The sequence below is a fragment of the Leuciscus leuciscus genome, assembly GCF_965113295.1.
Source record: "Leuciscus leuciscus genome assembly, chromosome: 11".
Taxonomy (NCBI): Eukaryota; Metazoa; Chordata; class Actinopteri; order Cypriniformes; family Leuciscidae; genus Leuciscus; species Leuciscus leuciscus.
In genome coordinates this window covers 28,434,965-28,457,218 of record NC_138735.1, presented here as the reverse complement: position 1 = coordinate 28,457,218, position 22,254 = coordinate 28,434,965, and the positions used below count along the sequence as shown (strand labels likewise).

The following is a 22,254-nucleotide window of genomic DNA, read 5'->3' as shown; positions in this document are numbered from 1 at the left end:
AGAAAAAACAAAAATAACTTAAGACAAGTTAACAATGTTATGCAGCTTTTACTACATTTGTTTGCTACTTTGAAGCAACCCCTCCCCTCGTCATTGGACTCGTGGGTAAGCTTTTTGAGGTGTTAACCATTTGGGCTGTGATTGCTTAAAGGGATACTTCAGGATTTAGCATTAAGCTTTGTATTAGTAGAAAACCTGTAGTATTTTCGAATTACCGTGCTTTCCACCCTCATATCCCCGTGAGAGGAGAGATTTATGTATTTTTTTGTCTGGAAAAAATCCTCCGATGACGCAAAAATTGTCATTTTGCGTCATCTGAGGATTTTCTGCCCAGAGGCTAAAGACTACAGCCAGTAGTAGGGGCTGTTCCGCATGTTTTCAACCTGCCCATAGAGGGATCTCACTCACAGAATGTACACACAGTCAGCCGTCTTTCTTTGGAAGCTAAGCTAGCAGGCTCTTGTTCCGTGGAGAAAGCTGAATAGTAGGAGAAAGCTGAGTAGTAGGGGTTACCATCCTCCTTTTCCCGGACTTGTCCGGCGGGCGAGATCGTTCAAAAATGTCCGGGATTCAGCTTTTGCTTTCTGCAGTCGCCATTCATTACACCTCTTGTTTCAATCTAACTGAATTCATTCCGATCGGTGAATCTGAATGTAGTGTTTACATGAACGCTAAACAAGTGATCGGTTGATGTGCGCTTTAACATTGCTAAGAAAATTCCCGCACCTCCGTGAGAGATGCGAGACCGCGTCTCAGTAATGACGCCACCGGCCTCGCGCCGTTCTCCCGCGGCCGTCAGCCTCGTCCTGCTCGCCACAGTAAACATAATGAATGGCGACTGTAGAACGCAAAAGCCGAATCCCAGACATTTTGGGCGATCCCGAAATCCCAGGCAGACTCGTCACGGAGACTCACTGGTAGCCTAACCTTGTTGTTTTCAACTGCGCTCTCTTACCGGTAGGCGTGGCCTCCTAGGGCAGCGAAGCAATTGCATTCTGGGAGTTGTTGTCTTTCATCCACATAAGCCAAAAATACATTTTCTGGCTTTTCTCAGTCTAGAAAGCTCCAAATAAAAAAATGTCTTCACATTTCTTCTACATAAATGACCTATTTTAAATACACATTCATCTTTCCAGAGGTGAATTATCCCTTTAATCTCCCCAGTAACTTACAACAAAGATGAAAGACTTATTGACTGTCACAGCCTTTGTTTGGGGGACATTCAGTATACTCACAGCCTTAAATGTTATACTGCAGAACATTACAATCAGACACCAATCCTGTATTATATGATGTCAAGTCAAGTTTATTTGTATAGCGCTTTTCACAATACAGATTGTATCAAAGCAGCTTCACAGTATTAAATTAAAATAATACAACAAAGTTTGTTTCAAGAGGAATTTATTGATTGATAAAATTAGATTAATATCCCCAAAATATCCCCAACTGAGCAAGCCAAAGGCAACAGTGGCAAGGAACCGAAAAACTCCATCAAGTGACCTAATGGTGTCCTAAAACTCCATCAGGTGACCTAATGGAGAAAAAAAAAACCTTGGGAGAACCCAGGCTCAGTCGGGGGCCAGTTCTCCTCTGGCATTTATGAGCTAGAGGACGGATTGTAGTTTGATCTGTAGGATTATATGAATGCCTGGCTGAAGAGATGCGACTTTAATCTAGTTTTAAACTGGGAGAGCGAGTCTGAGCAACGAACAGTATCAGGAAGACTATTCCAGAGTTTTGGAGCCAAATGAGAAAATGCTCTCCCTCCTTTGGTGGTTCTGGATATCCTAGGTATGACCAAAAGCCTTGAATTTAGTGATCTTAAAGAGCGCGATGGATTATAGGGTGATAGAAGATCCGTTAAATAGACTGGAGCTAAGCCGTTTAGGGCTTTATAAGTCAGTAGCAATACCTTGTAATTAATACGGAACTTTATAGGTAACCAATGCAGTAATGATAAAATCGGTGTTATATGATCATATTTTCTTGATCTCGTAAGAACTCTAGCGGCGGCATTTTGGACTAACTGTAGCTTGTTTATTGAGGATGCAGGACAACCAGCTAATAAAGCATTACAGTAATCCAGTCTCGAGGTCATGAATGCATGAACTAACTTTTCTGCATCAGAAACTGATAGCATATTACGTAGCTTAGCAATGTTTCTAAGGTGGAAAAAGGCTGTTTTTGTAACATATGAAATATGATTTTCAAAAGACAGGTTGCAATCGAGTATAACACCCAGGTCTTTTACTGTAGAGGATAAAGTAACAGGACATCCTATGATGTTAAAGTTGTATATTGCGAGGTTTTGTGGGCGGTTTTTTGAACCGATAAGTATTACCTCTGTCTTGTCTGGATTTAATAAAAGAAAATTACGCGTCATCCAATCTTTTATATCTTTAACACACTCTGTCAATTTGGAAAATTTAGCGTTTTCATCCGGCCGTGATGAAATATATATTTGAGTGTCATCAGCATAACAATGGAAACTAATTCCATGTTTCCTTATAATATTTCCAAGTGGCATCATATATATGGAAAATAACAGCGGGCCTAATACAGATCCCTGCGGCACTCCATAGTTTACTGGAGTTATGATCGATTTTTCTCCATTTAAATAGACAAAATGGTAGCGGTCAGATAGGTATGATTTGAACCAGCTTAGTGCTTGTCCTTGAACACCAATATAATTTTGTAGTCGATCTAAGAGTAATGTATGATCTATAGTATCGAACGCAGCACTAAGATCAAGTAAAACTAGTATTGAGATACAGCCTTGGTCAGAAGCTAAAAGTAAATCATTTGTGATTTTAACGAGCGCAGTTTCAGTGCTATGATGCGGTCTCCAGACCGCATCATAGAAATGATGTCTATTAAGACTGATGTTTCACTGGAGAATGGAAATGTGCCAATTTTCTCACACACTGTACAGTGTGCATAGCCTGGGAAAACCCAGACTACTTCCGGCGAATTTTAATTCTCTCTCCAGGATAGTCTGGAGAAGAGCCCATTCAAATCGCGAAATCGCGGCACCAATCAGAAACGTTTGGGGAGGGATTTACATGATGACGACAGCGCAGCGACGCTGAAGGAGATTTCATTACAAAGATGGATGCCGCCGTGGAACATCACTCGTTCGAATCCTAGACAGTATATAAACGAATCAGTTATCGCGTCTGTTTTGAGCGATTTAAACTTACCCTTTTCGTTAAAACCAGAGCAAAGAACAACACTCGAAGCATACGTCATCTCCTTCATCGATCTGATTGGTTTTATGACTATCCAATTGCGCCCAGAGGAATTTGAGCTACGTCGGTTGGTGACGCCCCTTTGGAAATGATTTGTCTACATAGCTTCGCCAGACCCTACACTCAGTTTCAACTGAGAAGGGTCTGGTTTTAACCAGGCTACAGTGTGCACACAACAGGGACAGAATAGGACACACAGACCAGTGCGGAGCCCATGGAAGAACCGAAAGCAACAGGCTTCAGGGGTCAGCCATGTGGTGAAGATTTCCTCATAGGTTTCCCCCTCAGTAGCTTATCCCCACCTCACTGGTCCATAGGTGTCAAAACAATTAAGAAATAGGGAAAGAATGAAACAACAACAGCAGACTCTAAAAACCATACAACCCTACTGTTTGAAGAAATACTGCTCTGTTTTCTGTTTTCTTTCTTCCTCTGTACAGATACCACTTGATGGATGTTCCGAGATCCATATGCAACGACCGTCTCACCTGCATATGAAGCCACAACCTCAAGAAGACAACTAGACCCACTGCTGAACGAACTATCCCAAAAGAAAAAGAAAAAAAATACACAACGCAGAGACTTCACGGACCCTAATTGCATGTTTTGTTTCTGTGTCAGCATGCAATTACAGATGAACAACACAGATCATGCTTGTGCCTGTAACTTTTTCAAGTTACAAGAATGAACTTTTAAGTGTCTAAATTTGTATTTTGTAAGAGTTTTTAAGAACTCTCAAAGAGGGGACTGAAGGGTTACAAATTTAAGAATCTATTTCAGATATGCTTCCTTATATAACATCACGGTGAAGAATACTGATTTTAGCTTTTAAGGTTAAGATGTCAGCAAAGTTGCAATCTCTATTGTGTTTTAAATTAGTCAGATCACTGAGATTCTCACCTTTCGGAGCCCAGACATTGAATCGTTAGGTTGATTGGATTAGCTGTAGGGGAGACTTTCACCTTTGTCTTTAATGGCTCTAGGATGGCCCTTGGAACCGGAGTTCCTGGCCAGTATCAGCATTTGAATAGGTATGCTGATTAAATTGAGACTGCCGCTCTGGGGCGGGTTCCTTAAAGGGTTAGTTCACCCAAAAATGAAAATTCTGTCAGTAATTACTCACCCTCATGTTGTTCCAACCGCGTAAGACCTTCGTTCATCTTCGGAACACAAATTAAGATATTTTTGATGAAATCTGAGAGCTGATAACTTCTCCGTAGGCTGCTAGGTGGCCCAAACTTGCTGGCCCAGAAAAGTTATTAAAGAGATTGTTAATATAGTCCAAGTGACTACAGTGGCTCAATCTTAAGTATATCAAGCGACGAGAATACTTTTTGTGCGCAAAAACAAACAAAAATAACGACTTTATTCCACTATTCATTTCCTTCTCTCTGGGCCTCTAGTTGGTTCGCGTAGTGTTTTTGCGCTGCGCGTCACACACATGACCAGCGTCGGCCAATAGTGAGCCTACGTGGTGACGTGTAACACAGACGCGCTGCGCAAAAACACTTACGAGGCCCAGAGAGAAGGAAATGAATAGTGGAATAAAGTCGTTATTTTTGTTTGTTTTTGCGCACAAAAAGTATTCTCGTCGCTTGATATACTTAAGATTGAGCCACTGTAGTCACTTGGACTATATTAACGATCTCTTTAATAACTTTTCTGGGCCAGCAAGTTTGGGCCACCTAGCAGCCTACGGAGAAGTTATCAGCTCTCAGATTTCATCAAAAATATCTTAATTTGTGTTCCGAAGATGAACGAAGGTCTTACGCGGTTGGAACAACATGAGGGTGAGTAATTACTGACAGAATTTTCATTTTTGGGTGAACTAACCCTTTAACCTGTATACTCATTTACATGCTTTGTTTGAATTTGTCTCCACCTTCAAAAGTCCCTCCTCCTAAAATGCCTATAAGATACCATGTAAAGTTCCCTTAGTTAGATAATGTTGGAAGTACTGCAGCCACGTACAGCGGAGTTCTCAATAAAGAATAACTTCTGTTGAACGCGATCCCAACTGTCTCCTGGTCTTGCGTCGAAGAAAGAAAACTTTCCAACAACTCAAAGACAATCCGTTGCTGTAACAATGTAACCGTGCAGTGAGTGACAACCTTTCAATGCGCAGAGACGCTGTTTAGTTCTGGTTACATCGTTAGATAAAATGTCCTTGATTTTTGTGCATGCTGAACACATCGTAACACTTATTTATATTTATGTATTGCTATTAGGGCTGGGAATCGATTAAAAAAAATTTACTAATTAATTGCACAATTTCTGTAATTAATTGCAATTAATTGCGCTTCCCCCAAGCTTGTAATCATCAATATTTAAACTTAGAATCACCTAATTAAACAACACAGGAAAAAAAGGGAACAGAAAATAGCCCTATATTAAAATATTAAACATCAATATATCAATATATTATTCTTTTTCAATAATCAATCAACATAATCAATTTAACAGATTATTATTATTATTTTATTAATTATTAAAACAAAATATAGTCCTACAAAGCTATTATTACCAGAGCATGTGATCAGAGCAGGTCATTTTACCATTGTTGCCCAGCATGGCTATACCAGCTCAGCAAACAGAAGTCAACAGAGAAATTTCACGTTACTTGAGTGGACTTTACTTTTCCAGTGCTTAGTACATGATTGAAGCCTTTGGGCCGTTAACGACAGAGCCGCCGACACACACACACACACACACACACACACGGAACGGAGAGCTCGCCGCTGCTGGGCCATTAACGACAGAGCGAGCCGACACACACACTAGGGATGGGCATGATTAATCGACGATCGATAATTGATCGTTAAGAATTTCGTCGATCACGTTTATTTGTTATCGATTAAACTAATGCAGGTTGCGTTGCGTAGTGTGTCTTGAAGCAATGGAATTAATTTTAGCGCGGAGGTACCTGTGCATCCCGGCAACGTCAGTCCCCGGCTGTCCCGGCTTGACAGTCTCACCCCAAAACGTCATATACTGACGCGTCTTGACCATGCGTCAACATACGACGAAAAGGGTACCCCCATAACGTCCATGTGTGACGATTCGGGTTATGGGTAGGTTTAGGTATGCGTTAGGGTACCGCTAGGAGGCGCTGCTGGTGCGCTTCTGTCTGCGTCTCATATTGACGTTAAAGGGGTACCCTTTTCGTCGTATGTTGACGCATGGTCAAGACGCGTCAGTATATGACGTTTTGGGGTGAGACCGGGCTGCTCAGAGCGGGTGTTTTCGGCGGCTGGACTGGCTGTCACCAGGTTGCGGTCGCGTCTGATCCCAGATCATGTCAACATGCTTATCTTTCTCAACAGAAATCAGTAGACTGGTGCAGAAGTTCTATGGGAACTTCATGCGTTTTCTCAGATCGGATAGCTATCTGATTTATCAGAACGATTCCATTTACACCTGGTCACATAAATGTGTTTTTTGCAAAACGGATATAAATCCGATCTTGAATTCCCGCGCTATATGCATATTTAAATTGTTGCACGTCATCGAATGCAACTGATATGAGCTGCATTTTATTGATCATCAGCGAAAATTTCTAAATCAAAGACCGCAACAAGATATTGCGGCAACAGCCCTGGTAAGATCATTTCGGTTCTTTACTTTTAATGAAGATGATTGTGTGTTGATGAATGACTTTCACTTTGATTTGCGATAGTTTGCACGTTAGCTTGATGAATAGATGCTCATCTGTGGTGATGCGTGTTGAAGTAGCGTCGTCATATCTGGATATAACATGACATATAGCCTATAACACGCTCTCACACGTTTATTTCTTATCATTTTTGGGATAAGTCAAATTTACATATGTGGTTTCAACAACCAGATGCATTTACTCTTGTCCAGTTTCGTCTGGAATGCGTCTCAGATATAAAGTATAAAGTGGTTTGAGCGATCGGATTTAAATCCGTCTCGAATGCGTTTCGGAGGGCATTTAGATTTGGTCTTTTCACGACCGGATAGCTATCCGATCACAGAAAACGGATGAAGTGGCCATGGGTGCTCGCAGTTCCGCTGGTTTAGAGCACCGCAGGAATCTTCAAGTCTACCGAACGTCCAGTTTCACTGCCACAAGTTGATCTTCTTGTAATAAAGATCTCATCGAGGACAAACAAACTGTATTTTTGTATTTTCATTGCATTTTTAATTTATAAAAAGTTAAAGAAATAATAAATTTCAATATAAAAATATTAATGATTAATCGATAGTCGATCGTTAATTCTCCCGACGATCGACTAATAAAATTTAATCGAATGCCCATCCCTAACACACACACACACGCGCGCGCGCGGAGCACAGAGCGCGCCGACCGACCGACACACACACTCACGCGCGCGTGGAGCACAGAGCGCGACGCACATACCGAGCGGAAAACACCCGCTCATGAAAGCTGCCCGAGAATGAAACCTGACCGCCGAACATGGAGGGGCGGGACGGCATATTTCGGCCTTTTTAATAGCAGACGCAACAGGAAATCATTAAAACGAGGCAAAAAAAAAAAGTGCTACGTCAATTGCGTTATTTTTTTTTTACGCGTTAAACATTTCAAATTAATCGCAAAGATTAACGCGTTAATTCCCCCAGCCCTAATTGCTATATAAATAAGTCTAAATATATAAATGGTGATAATACTGCATGTCGCGCTATTGAGCCATTCAAAATTACATGGGAAATTCCTTCACGCGACAGCCCTACATTGTATAACCCAAATGTACAAAAAGAAACGTAATCAGTAGTGTTGTTTTTGGCGGCCTGTTTTAATTTTAGTTTTAGTCTAGTCTTTGTGTCAAGCTGTCATTTTAGTTTTTATTAGTTTTAGTCACGTTCATACTGTTTTTAGTCTAGTCAAGTATCAGTCGACTAAAAGTCTGAGCATTTTAGTCTTAAGTCAGAATAGGGCTGGACGATTTTGGAAAATAATCTAATTGCGATTTTTTTTACCAATATTGCGATTGCGATTTAATATGCGATTATTTTTTAAGCTCTTTATCTTTTCTATTTTTCAACAAAAACAAGCAATAAATCATTGTAAAATAGGGAAGGGAATCTTTAGGCACCTCATGAGCCGATACATTTTTTTTCTTTAATTGATCTTATTAATAAAACTTAAAATATTTAATTACATAATTATAATTAGGCCTACTTATAATAATTACACATTAAAAAACTAAATTAATGCAATTACATGTTAATAATTTGAACAAATATAGCTTCAAAACAAATAACAAAGAGGGAAAAAAATATTACAAGCAATAAACAAAGAGTGCTTTCAGTATTTAAGAGTAGGCTGTCTGAACGTGTTCATCTCTTTTGAAATTATAAGATGTGGTTTGTCCTGTTTGTTTAATAACTGACTGTGTCACATTACCGGTAAATTCGCGTCATAAAAGCATTTTGAGATGTAAACGTACATTTAACCACGTAGACTCGCTCACAGCCGCATGCTCAAATGCTCTTCGCAAAACGCACGTGAGTATTTGAAATTGAAAGCAGCTTCTGTCGGTGATTTTCATATTTTTAATATATAAGCCAACTGCATTCCAAGACATATGATGCCTTCGTAGAACATTTGTTAGTAAAATACCGGCGGGCGAGACCGCGCACTAACTTACTGAAGTAACATCACGCAGACCGCGCGTATCTCATATCTTGCGCAATGAAGCCTGAATGTCCTTGTAACTCGCTTCAACTTTTCCGAACTTTATTAAAGATTATTTCTCGTAAGGTTCGAGTGGTGTCGTGTGTGTGTGTGTGAGAGACAGAGGAATTAGAAGCAAGCAGAATACGGTTGTTTATAAAGCATGCGCGTCGTACACGTCTGTGTTTATAACTAAGCTCAGACATATACAATACAGAATCGTTGGAGAGAATCTATAACACAATATAACATAAATTAAACATAAACTGTTATTTCCTGTAGCCAGGTCTATATGTGTCCATAGACTGTAAAAACTAGTATATGTCGCGTGCCAAGTTGATGCTTCATCTGTAAATCAGACTGGTTTACTCTCGCGTGTCACGTGACCAGACTATAATCGCAGCTTTGCGGTTTAAAAAATCGCATTTCATCATATCACGATATTATCGCAAATGCAATTAATCGTTCAGCCCTAGTCAGAATTATCCATGACTCTTTTCGTCTAGTTTTAGTTGACGAAATCTGATGACATTTAGTCTAGATTTGGTCAATGAAAATTGTATTTTAGTCTAATTTTAGTAATGCAATTCTATTTAACCCAGTCAATATAGTGTACCACTATGGAAAAATAGCAAAAATAGCGAACAGAAAAGTAACACTCGTCTCATTAGTGGAGGTTGAAAAACAAGTTCTTTGTGACATCCAAGATTTATTGTATTAAAATTTAAATGCAAAAGAAAAGGCATGAGAGTTGGCTGTTTTTGTCAATTTTAAGTTTTAATTTAAAATATTTGTGATTTTAATATAACTATAAGGCTAAATATTTTACCACTTGCTAATAAATCTAGATAGAAGTAGTGCATTGAATAATACATTGTTTAAATTGTGCTTAAAAGTGAATTACGTCTATTAAAGAGTATATGTGTACAAAGAGAATCACAATGCTGACAAAACTTTTTTTTTAAACAAAAGTAGCTGATAACTTCTGGATTTGAAATAAAAATAGTGAGTATGTGTTTGTGGTACAGCCGTGCATCAGTTACGCACTGCAAACGCAGCCTATGTGAAAGCACTATAGCGCATGCTGCTCCTGCACAGCATACGCACTGCACACGGAGTGTGTGTGAAACGGCCGTTAGACTTAAGTTTGTTGTCATTTACGCTAACTCACCGCAGCTGCATCTTCTAAATAATGCCGCGAGTGGGGCTTGAGGAAGTGACATCGCCTGCGTCTGCGCAGTGACCTGATGCAGCCCCTGAAGTGAGACACGGGAAACACAAATACTGCAAAATAATAATAATAATAATAATAATAATAATGCGACTAAATGAGACGAAATAACGTCATAACATTTTGTCTCGTCTTGTTTTGGTCAACGAAAATTTTGCTAACCACATTTAGGCTCGTTTTTTTTCGTCAACAATATTAGCATTATACATTTAATTATAGTTATCACATGACCAGCATTTACGTTGCGTCTCGTTTTCGTCACGTGGTTCGTTGACGATGATATTTAGTCATCATTTTCGTTGACGAAAGAAACACTAGTAATCAGATATTGGATTTGACTCAAAACACAATGTGATTCATAATTCCTTCCAATAAACCACCTTATCTTTCTATAGTAAAATAGTATGTTCAACAATATTAATTGGAACAAGATGAATTGATTAAGTTGAACAAAGTTCATGAATCAAACGACTCAGCTGATCAGAGTTCGTGAATCAAATGATTCAGTTTAAAGAGTTGTTCAAACTTCTCTCGATCAGTTCATGTACAAAAAAACAAAGTCTCTCCATTTCAGAAGTAAAAACAATCAATCAATTTCATAAATCAAAGTCCTTTGAGTCCAAAAAAACTAAATAAAATTGTAATTATCCTACCAGTTGATGGTTTCAAATTACGGTTCACAGTGGAAACAGGTCCATGGGCACTGGTCAGCATTTGTGCATATTTAATTGCATTCAATAGGCAGGCGATTCACCTCCACAGGATTATTTATGGCACAAAACAGGATACACTTGCCGATCACGTTCACATAGGGAAAAAACAGAGAACAAGAAAACACAGCCTTGGAAAACACAAGGCAACAACCAATAATTAATTTCTGTCTCAACATTTCAGTAACAAATGATATACATGCGCAGCTCAAATGACACATTAATCCAACTTTTCGCAGTTATTTAACACATCGACACTCATAAAACACTCAGGCTGCGTCCGAAATCGCGTACTATGTGAGTAGGTACTACATTTAAATTAGAACGTACTTCGCGACCGTTAAAGGGTTAGTTCACCCAAAAATGAAAATTCTGTCAGTAATTACTCACCCTCATGTTGTTCCAACCCCGTAAGATTTTCGTTCATCTTCGGAACACAAATTAAGATATTTTTGATGAAATCTGAGAGCTGTCTCACTCCTCCACAGGCTTATGGACACTATAACTTGCTGGCCCAGAAAATGCGTTAAAGACATCGTTAATATAGTCCAAGTGACTCCAGTGGCTCAATCTTAAGTTTATAAAGCGACGAGAATACTTTTTGTGCGCAAAAACAAACAAAAATAACGACTTTATTCCACTTTTCATTTACTTCTCTCTGAGCCTCGAGTCTTTTCACGTAGTGTAATAGCGTAGCGCGTCTGTGTTAACCCGATTGCCGTTGAGAAATCAAAAATTTTATTGTAGGTTTTGCAAGTTCAACATGGGTTATAGGTCGAAAATTCAATGAAGGAGTACTTATGTCCTTTCGATTTCTTACAGGCTGAGTTGTTGTTGCCCGTAACACGCTAGCATTCTGCTAATGAACGCTGATTGGTCAGTGAAGGACTGATTACGACCAGAGATACCGCTTGATGGCATCGTGGCATCCGAAGCGGGACCAGAAACAAACAAAACAAAAACTCTTCTAGCATGTGTATTTACCTGTGTCAGCTGTGTTGTCGATGCCTCAAGAGAAAAGAGAGTAAAGCACCAAAGTGACTGAAGGATTGCCGTAAAGCAGTATCTCAGGTCGTACGATGTGTATGACGTCATTGACATTTTAAAAGACTTTTTAAAGCAAATAAGTGACTCTAAAAAATCTAACACCCAGCAATGTGTAATTTCTTTGCATCTCCTTTCGAATACAACATTCAAATTACTAGACAAAAAATTATATCCTGAGAAAAGTGGATTTTGATGGGTATAGCGCCATAGACCTCCATTCATTCTGCACTCGCCTGCGAGCGCCCCCGCATGGACAGAGACGTGTTAATGCAGCCAGTCCAGAAACCGGAAGCAAGCAGAGTGCCAATTCTCTTCCTATTAGACATTCTCTGATATAACGACGACAACTCCTCCCCCGTGGCATCATGGGATAGTAAAGTGTCCACCGTATGCGCACTTCGGAATCTCGCCGGAAGTAGTAGGTCATCCGGGTACTTCTCGCCTACTGTTTTTCGAATTCTATGATTTCGGACCAGGGCTGCGTTGTAATTGTAATGCCCTTCACTTGCTAACTTTCCTCCGTCTCGTTCACTCGGATGTACGTCATTGCGAGTGCCCACTACTGGCGGAAACTGCAATGGGCTGAATTGGAACGTCCTAAGCCCTTGATCACTTGGAATCAGCTATGTAGTTGATTTATTATTTACATTTGTTTTCCCTTTAAGAATGTTTAATGCAGCATCCAAATGTATGGTTTTTGGGTTGTTTTCAATAAAAAAAATTAGAATTAATATATCATAGAGTTGTTTGTTGTGGTGGTGATTAGACGAGATCTGTGGTGACGTCACAATCGTACTGCATTGTGGGACATATAGGTGCCTGAAGTGTACATATGAAGTAGACTCGCTCCCTCGGTCCAAATCGAGGGAACGAGGGTCTGTCCATCTAAACTTCCCTCGTCCACTTCACGAAGTGGAACGCACTTCAAAATGGCGGCGGGGATTCCCCCGAGGGAAAGTGCTTAGGGAAGTTCGCGAGTGCGTGTCTAAAAGTGGACTGGAACGCAGCACATGTTTCGGACATACTACTCTGCTCGCGTACTGTTTTTCGCATACTATATAGTAGGGAAGTATTCGATTTCGGACGCAGCCTCATTGTCTCAACTCATGATACAAAGATCATTATTACACGTGATAGCTTTAGCCCACGGCTAGTTCAGCTTGCGCTGTGAGTGCGGCCTACACTCAGCTCATATCAGCTCATTTCTGAAATGGACATATCTGTCATAAGATAACATATGATAAAAAAATGTCACTCACCAAAACGAGATTGCATCACATATTCAATTAAAGAAGAATATTCAATAAAGAGTATCACTCTGGGATACACTAAATCTTTACTCCGATTTCCACTTCACCTTTCTCTCTCAACACTCACGACAACCCTCCAGGCTGATGCATCCAAAGTTTCCAAGTGGACACAATCACAGTTTCCGATAGATTATGATTATCATTTAATACAAAGAGTTTCTGGAAAAATGCTCCGTGCTGTTGTCTCATCTGATCTGCTCTCTCATCATGCTGACAGCGGCAGCGCCGGCGAGAACAGTGAACAGCCTTATGAATATGCCGCTACTGTTGGCTCTCAGGGGTGTCAGTCACTGCAGCGCAATCAGTGATTGGATGAATCGCTTGTTATTGCCCAGTGTGGCAACCAGTGCATCAAGTAAAGAAAAAAAAAAAAAAGATGTAATGAAATATTAAATTTGTACAGAACAGAGCGACAAGACTGAATTTAAACTGTTATAGAAGAGCTAATATACTAAGAATGCACTGGTGAAGGATAGTCTCTCTGCTTTATTTTATAAGAAATATTTTTGTGTCTAGAGTTCCTTGTCCTGTACTCATAATTTTTAAACCAGGCATGCATAAAAGGGGTGTTTTTTTTTTTTGCCTGTTTCGAAAACCACTGGAAAACAACGGACTGTAATGTAGGCCTATAGAGGAATGAAAATATGGAGTGATTTACCATTGATTACACATTTTTACAAGAAAAATTCGTTAAAAAAAATATTTAAAGGAACATTTAATGGCAAAATATATAGTAAATTGTTGATTTTGATATTTGGAATGAATGTTGGGTTAGTATGTTTCATTAACTTGACTTTTTATTGTTGTTGATTAAATGTAGTTTTGTATTTTTTACTTGTTGGGACCCCAGGAAGAGTAGCCACTGCCAAGGTAGTGGATAATGGGCATCCAAATAAACTAATAAACTTAGATCATTGATGGAAAATACCATTTATAGCCAATACAGGCAATTTACTGAGGAAAATTTTTTTTGACAGTTATAGCACCACGTCTTGCCTGATCTCCACCACCTTTTATTAGGTGTCCTCAAAAGGTGCCCATACATGTCTGTCAAACTTACTAACAAATAAATGAAAATTGAGTGTGTATCATTTGATTCCTTTATTATTTTTTGCAATTATTTCTAACAGCTGAAGAAATCTTTCCTCTCTCTCTTTTGTCTCCCTTTCTCTCTCTCTCACTTCTCGGTCTCTTCGTTCATCTCTTTCTCTGGCCTCCTGTTCTAGTCTCTTCTCATGCTCTCGTCGCTCTATTTCTTTTCTTTCCTCCTTTTCCTCCATCGCCTCTCCTGCCTCGGAGAGGAAAAAGTAAGTTTTCTGCCCTTTTAGGTCATTTATCATGGAAATGTGGTGATTTTTTTTTTATTACCTTTTAAATGTGTAAATAAGAGAATGAATTGTTCTGGACATTGTTTATTTTTGTAATGACAGTCATAATTTCTACATGAAACATTCTTCTATACCTTTAAAAAAAATAAAATAAATAAATGAAAATCATTTGTTCTATAGGCTATATTAAAGTACTTTTTCCAACTATTTACAACAAACATTAAACATTAAATCAACATAAACATTTAAATTTACAGTACATAAAATAAGAAAAAAAAAGTAGACTTTTATTGAGCTGAGCAGGGAGACCCTGGTGGAGCTGCTGGACCGGGATGGGCTGCCCCTGGTAATGCCTTCTGCTGGTGGGACATCATCTGGGATGGTCTCCAGAGTGTTTAAGTGCATATTTCCACTATCCACTAAGTTGTCCACCAACAGGTTTGCAGGGCTGATTCAATCGATGGCTTTCTGAAAAAAAAAAAACTAAAAAAACTAATAAGCACTGTAATTTGCTCTGGCCCCCTTCCTGTTCGCAGGAGTGATGAGATAGTTAGTAGATTGTATTCACTTAATGGCTGGCTGTCGAGATTGTGTCCGCAGTCCGCTTAATAATATAGAATTCATAGACAATTGGAAAAGTTTTTGGGGCAGACCTCGCCCTGGTTGCATAAAACGCCATAAGTGGAATTTTCCCTTAAGATCGCCCTTAGGTTTCCCTTAAACTTAAGGGTGTTTCAGAAAATAACCCTTTTAAGTGTTACTTAAGTTTTTTTTTTTACTGAAACATCATACACCCTTAGAATTACCCTTAAGACCAAATGCAGATCTAATCATTATTACGCATATTTTCTCCCAACAATTAACGCCCATACTTAATCCTGTTGTATTTGTTATTTCCCCAGTTGTAACCTAAGTTAGTTTCATTGCTGTGATATCTGAGAGGAATTGGATTTAATAGGACTGCTTAGCTAATCAAATGATCGATCTCCTAACTGGCACTGTATTGTGTGTTGTAACGTAACGTCGGCGTAACGGCGACCATCAGTAAACGTTATGGATACAAACAATATTTTATATTTTTTATTAAGCTGTTCTTGTCTTTACTAAAATAAAAATTAGGCTAATCAAAGGGAAGAGTGCTCTTACAAATCACGAGGGAGCGATTTGACCGCTGATTTTGGTTAACGTAATAATAGACTCGCTGTTTTTGCTGATGCTGAATCGTCTTTAGCATACAATACATTCATTACAAATGTAACTTTAAGTTAAACGTGTATTTAAACTACACCTGGGAAAACTCACTTCACCTTCAGAGGCTCTGGGGCAGCTCAGTCTCTCCAGTCGGGTTGCAAGACACTGCGTACTGCAGACAGATGCACTCTGTGCTGCCTGCCCAGGCTGCTCTGCTGCCACTGGTGAAATTTCATTTTCGCGGGGGTCGCTGCCGTGCTAGTGATGGGTGAAACCATTGTGAGGGGGAGGGGTTCTGGAGGCGATTTCTGTTTGAGAGGAGTTTGTTGCGGGTCTCCTTGGCCTTCAACGTGTAGGCTATGAACATAAAATATACTTAAAAAATATTATCTGATTTATAAATGGGGTGGCAACAGGGGTGGCAAGACTGTATCCCAGGGGTGGCAGCTGCCACCCTTTGCCACCCCGTAGATCCGCCACTGGGTCTGGGGTAGGGTTAGGGTTAGACCGCTAGGAGGCGCCTTCTGGCCCATATCTATCTGCGTCTCATATTGACGCTAAAGGGTGCCATGTGCGTTCGATGTAGACGAAATGTCAAAAGCGTCAGTATATGACGCCTTGGGATGAGCACTACATAAGTTACATCTATGTTAATCACATTGATATTGCAGTTTGCAAAAAGTTGTGTACTAACCTTGACCTTTGCTTTTTTATGTTTCCATATGTCACTCATTTCATATGAATCAATGCACACAGCCTTTTTTGTTGAATCCTTGTTGTACTTTTGTACCAAAAGGTACATATAAGCATTCATGATCTGACAGGAATAAATGAAGACATATTAGTTTCCAATAAGAAAAAAATATTCACAGAGGTGATCTGTTTAATGATGTTTAATGTTTCCTTTAGATGGACGCTTTCATTTTGAACTTTCGATAGTTTTTCTTTGGACATTATGTGTTTGTAAAACATTATTTTAGCAAAATAATGAAATGTTGAAACAGTTTGATATGAAGTGGCTTCATTCACAAACCGTTGGATTTCATTAACACACTTATATATAAGATGTCTTCTTAGTATTAAAATCTGTACAGTGTGGAAACCAATAAGAAAGCACAAACCATTTAAAAAAAAACAAAAAAAAAACACATTTACTTATTTTGCCAACATAACATGTTGTACAAACACATTATTATAATGGCTAGATAAAAAAAATAACAACCTCAAGAGACAAGAGGCCAATTTAAAATAAATACTAAACAACATAATGGTGGATTCAATCTGAACTCAGATAAACATAAACAAAGCTAAACCACTGTTAATTCTCAATACTAACTTTTGAACATGTTTGACTTTTTTTTCTTTTTTTTTTTTTAGTTTGCTTTTAAATATTAATTGTGTATATTGTCACAATTATGTTCTGTCTAGTTGGCACCTGTTCTTGTTAGTCCCTATAGTTAGTTTATCTTCCTCCACCTCAGTTTGGTCCCTTAATGTAACAAGCAGGACAGTTATCTCCTTTGGAAATATACCTTCATCTGCCAAGCTGTGACATATATATTACTTATGTATTTAGTTATGAAAGATATAACTGGATAGGCATATAAATCACACAAAATTAGTTTCATGGAAAATATTTCATATATTAGAAATTAGAACTCAGCAAGATAACAATTTCCTAGTGAGTTGGTGCTTGTCTGATGAATGTCAGAGTAAAACTATTTGAAAGGCCCTATTTTTGAGATCAGCACATACAAGCCTTTTCCTTCCCAGGCTTCTCTGACACCTGTAAAATGTCAAAAACAAGCAAAACAATGCAAAGTCCTGACCAGACAGAATATGAAACTCTGAAGAAAATCACAATTGAGGTTACATGTCTATCTTAAATTATGCAATGGTGTTACAACTGGTGAATCCATGTGTTACTACTGTAATATGTATTATTATTATTATTATTATTATTATAACTGTCTAGATTGTTGTTTAAGTACATACGTGATTCTATTTCTGAAGAGCTGGACCCTGATAAAATCACAACTCCTGAGGATGATGTGGCATGAACTGGTGGTGGAGATGCCGGTGAGGAGAGACCTTAAGATACCACATGGACTGGGGGTGGAGAATGTGGTGATGGCACTGGGGGTGGAGATTGTGGTGATGGCACTGGTGGTGGAGATTGTGGTGATGGCACTGGTGGTTGAGATTGTGGTGAGGAGAGGGCTGACAAGACCACATGGCACTGGTGGTGGAGATTGTGGTGATGGCACTGGTGGTGGAGAATGTGGTGATGGCACTGGTGGTGGAGATTGTGGTGAGGAGAGGGCTGACAAGACCACATGGCACTGGTGGTGGAGATTGTGGTGATGGCACTGGTGGTGGAGATTGTGGTGATGGCACTGGTGGTGGAGAATGTGGTGATGGCACTGGTGGTGGAGATGCCGGTGAGGAGAGACCTGAAGATACCACATGGACTGGGGGTGGAGAATGTGGTGATGGCACTGGTGGTGGAGATTGTGGTGATGGCACTGGTGGTGGAGATTGTGGTGGTGACGAGACCACATGGATTGGTGGACATGGATTGGATAATAATAAATAAATGTGTGATGGAAAGGAATACCACAATTGGAATGATTTCATTTTGCTCCTTAACTGATGACCTGCCGGCCTGACATGGTACACACTGTGCCACCTGTGACCAAAACAGTATAATGTTGGAAATCATTAGCATTTTATAATATTGCAAAAGTATTCATTCTGTACATGTTATTACCCAGGTGTCAATGTCCTGTGACATGCCAGGCCAGTAAAATCGTATAGATATTGCGTTTCGTGTTTTCTTTTGTCCTGTGTGAGCTCCGAGGCTGCTTGCGTGAAACTCCTCAAAAAGTTTGTTTGCCTCTTTCTGCCCCACACACAACTTTTAGTCTACTCTGTTGTTTTTTTCCTTTGTTCCTAAGGTAATACAATTCACCATCTATGAAAAGAAAAAATAGACAAAAGAGACAAATTAATTAAAAATAGACAAAGTGTATACTGTGCTGGTCAGAATGATTTTCCCCTTTCATCAAAAATTTTAAAAAAATGATCAAAATATATCTGCATTGTTAATCCTTTTGATATTTTACCAAAAAATTAGCAAAAATCGAATTCATTATGAAATAAATGTTTTTTTTCCCCTTTTTATTAAATACTTTTTTCAACCTCCTTTTCCCAAGATAACAGCTCTGAGTCTTCTCCTATAATGCCTGATGAGTTTGGAGAACACCTGACCAGAGATCAGAGACCATTCCTCCATACAGAATCTCTCCAGATCCTTAAGATTCCCAGATCAATGTGAATCAAAAGCGATTCAACTTTGCAGCGTTCATAATTTTTTAACGTGTGCATTGTTTAATCATGCATGTCCTCACGTTGAATAGCCTACGTTGCAGGCAACTAATGAAGTAGTATATTCTGTACTTTTTTTAACCTAAAAGTACGAACGCAAAAAGCATGGCTAACTTGCCTCACCTTTAACATATGAGATACAAATTTAAGATCAAACTTTAGACCACTTTAAACTTTTTTACAAAGAGAACTGATAACATAATTTAAAAAATTGTAAATATAAAAATTTGTATGGCTCTTACCTTGGAGGTCAAAAGTGTTGGCTTTTTTTCTAAAATTTGATTTCTCCGTTTTGGAATACTCATCAGGGTATGAACCATTTGTTTTATAATTGAATATTTTTTTGTATATGTCAGGATCCATGTTAATCACCAAATTCAACAAGATAACCCAGTCAAGAAACATCAGCAAACTGGTGGGGGTGGGGTGAGTGAGTGGGTTTACGTCGAGACCGCAGGAAATAACTTTAACAAATATAAAATTATTCCAAATAATTCTACAATAAGAAAAATCATTTCAATTAGTGGGAGGAAATCCCTTGGTTCTGGGCAACTTCCTGTATAACCAACACAAAAGACAGTTGTAAAAAAAAAGATTTTATTAACAAAAGATACTACAATACTACTAATACAAATACAATACAATACAATGAAACGGCTAAAGAGTACTTAAATGCACAAGGATGGTAAATATGGAGTATTGAAAGTACTGAAAATACAAGTGAACTATGTATGGTAGAATGTTATCTGATATGTAATAAGTAATAATATAATAATTTTTTGAAGCATCGAAAATACATTTTGGTCCAAAAATAACAAAAACTACGACTTTATTCTTACTGCGTCTTACGTCAGCAGCGTCACTGCGGAGTCATGAACGGGGATTGACAACAGACCCGGAAGAGAATACAATGCTGAATAAAGTCGTAGTTTTTGTTATTTTTGGACCAAAATGTATTTTCGATGCTTCAAAAAATTCTAACTAACCCACTGATGTCACATGGACTACTTTGATGATGTCTTTATTACCTTTCTGGACATGGACAGTATACCGTACATACATTTTCAATGGAGGGACAGAAAGCTCTCGGACTAAATCTAAAATATCTTAAACTGTGTTCCGAAGATGAACGGAGGTCTTACGGGCTTGGAACGACATGAGGGTGAATCATTAATGACATCATTTTCATTTTTGGGTGAACTAACCCTTTAATGTGTCTATTGATAATATAAGGGACAAAATTATAACTATGCTCTTTGATACCAATCTTTCATTTGAAAGTCACGTGTCTAGTATCCGTAAAACCGCATTTTTCCATCTTAAAAAAAAATCTAAATTACGCTATATGCTCTCATTGACAAATGTGGAACAATTAGTACATGCGTTCATGACCTCAAGGCTAGATTATTGTAATGCTCTACTGGGTGGTTGCCCTGCACGCTTAATAAACAAATTACAGCTGGTCCAAAACGCAGCAGCTCGAGTTCTTACCAGAACCAGGAAGTATGACCATATTAGCCCTGTTCTGTCAACACTGCACTGCCTCCCTATTAAGCATCGTATAAATGTTAAAATATTGCTGATTACTTACAAAGCACTAAATGGTTTAGCTCCGCAGTACTTGAGCGAGCTCTTAACGCATTATAGTCCTTCACGTCTATTGCGATCTCAAAATTCCGGCCAGTTAATAATACCTAGAATATCAAAATCAACTGCTGGCGGTAGATCCTTTTCCTATTTAGCACCAAAACTTTGGAACGGTCTTCCTAACATTGTCCGGGAAGCAGACACACTCTGTCAGTTCAAAGCTATTGATAATATCAGGGACAAAATTATAACTATGCAACCGTCTACTACAGTATCGCATCAGGGAGTGCATTGTTTCATTCATTGCTATAGGAGAGAAAGAATTTTGCAAACTCGTTAATTCGTCTAAATCGACAACATGCATGTTAGACCCTATACCGACTAAGCTACTGAAAGAGATGCTCCCAGAGGTCACAGATCCTCTTCTTAATATAATTTATTCGTCTTTATCTCTAGGATGCGTACCAAAAACCTTTAAGCTGGCTATGGTTAAACCGCTTGTTAAAAAAACGCAACTTGATCCTAGGGAAATAGTCAATTACAGGCCGATCTCGAATCTGCCCTTTTTGTCAAAGATATTAGCAAAAGCAGTATCCTCACAACTGTGTTCCTTTCTTGAAAGAAATGATATCTGCGAGGATTTTCAGTCAGGATTTAGACCGTACCATAGTACTGAGACAGCGCTCAGAGTTACAAATGATTTGCTCTTATCATCCGATCGTTGCTGTATCTCTCTGTTGGTGTTACTTGATCTTAGTGCTGCATTTGACACCACTGACCACAACATTCTTTTAAATAGACTAGAAAACCATGTTGGCATTTGTGGAATTGCGCTAGCATGGTTTAAATCATACTTATCTGACCGTTATCAGTTTGTAGCAGTAAATGAAGAAATGTCTTGTCGATCACAAGTTCAGTATGGCGTACCACAAGGCTCAGTACTAGGACCGTTGCTGTTCACTCTGTGCATGCTACCCTTGGGCGATATCATTAGGAAGCATGGAATTAGCTTTCACTGTTATGCTGACGATACTCAGCTGTATATTTCTTCAAAACCTAACAAAACTTACCAATTCACAAAATTAACGGAATGCATAGCTGATATAAAAAAACTGGATGGCTAGTAATTTCCTACTTCTAAATTCTGAAAAAACAGAGATTCTAATTATTGGACAAAAAAACTCCCACACGTAATAACCTAGAATACTGTCTAACACTTGATGGCTGCTCTGTCAAATCTTCTTCGCCGGTTAGGAACCTGGGTGTGCTCTTTGATACCAATCTTTCATTTGAAAGTCACGTGTCTAGTATCCGTAAAACCACATTTTTCCATCTTAAAAATATATCTAAATTACGCCCTATGCTTTCATTGACAAATGCGGAACAATTAGTTCATGCGTTCATGACCTCAAGGCTAGATTATTGTAATGCTCTCCTGGGTGGTTGCCCTGCACGCTTAATAAACAAATTACAGCTGGTCCAAAACGCAGCAGCTCGAGTAGCAGCTTACCAGAACCAGGAAGTATGACCATATTAGCCCTGTTCTGTCAACACTGCAC

General features: G+C 38.9%; 2 protein-coding genes across 10 annotated transcripts in view; one reads left to right on the top strand and one right to left on the bottom strand.

Moving 5' to 3' along the window:
* The window catches only part of LOC309509440 (dynein axonemal assembly factor 3-like), a 63,312-nt gene that overhangs the window by 22,029 nt on the left and 19,029 nt on the right, over positions 1 to 22,254 (top strand). The gene's annotated exons all lie outside the window — the stretch shown is intronic.
* Positions 1 to 22,254, bottom strand: part of LOC309509431 (radial spoke head protein 4 homolog A-like) — a 52,778-nt gene that overhangs the window by 20,855 nt on the left and 9,669 nt on the right. For 2 of the 8 annotated variants that reach the window (XM_082184141.1, XM_082184145.1), the window contains exon 3: positions 14,768 to 14,998. The exons of 2 other annotated variants lie outside the window; for them this stretch is intronic. The gene's annotated coding sequence lies outside the window, so the exon portion shown is untranslated. Of the gene's footprint in view, positions 1 to 10,957; positions 10,977 to 14,767; positions 14,999 to 18,064; positions 18,696 to 22,254 lie in introns of those variants that run through there. 4 more of the 8 variants (XM_082184144.1, XM_082184148.1, XM_082184146.1 and 1 more) reach the window with 3 other exon arrangements.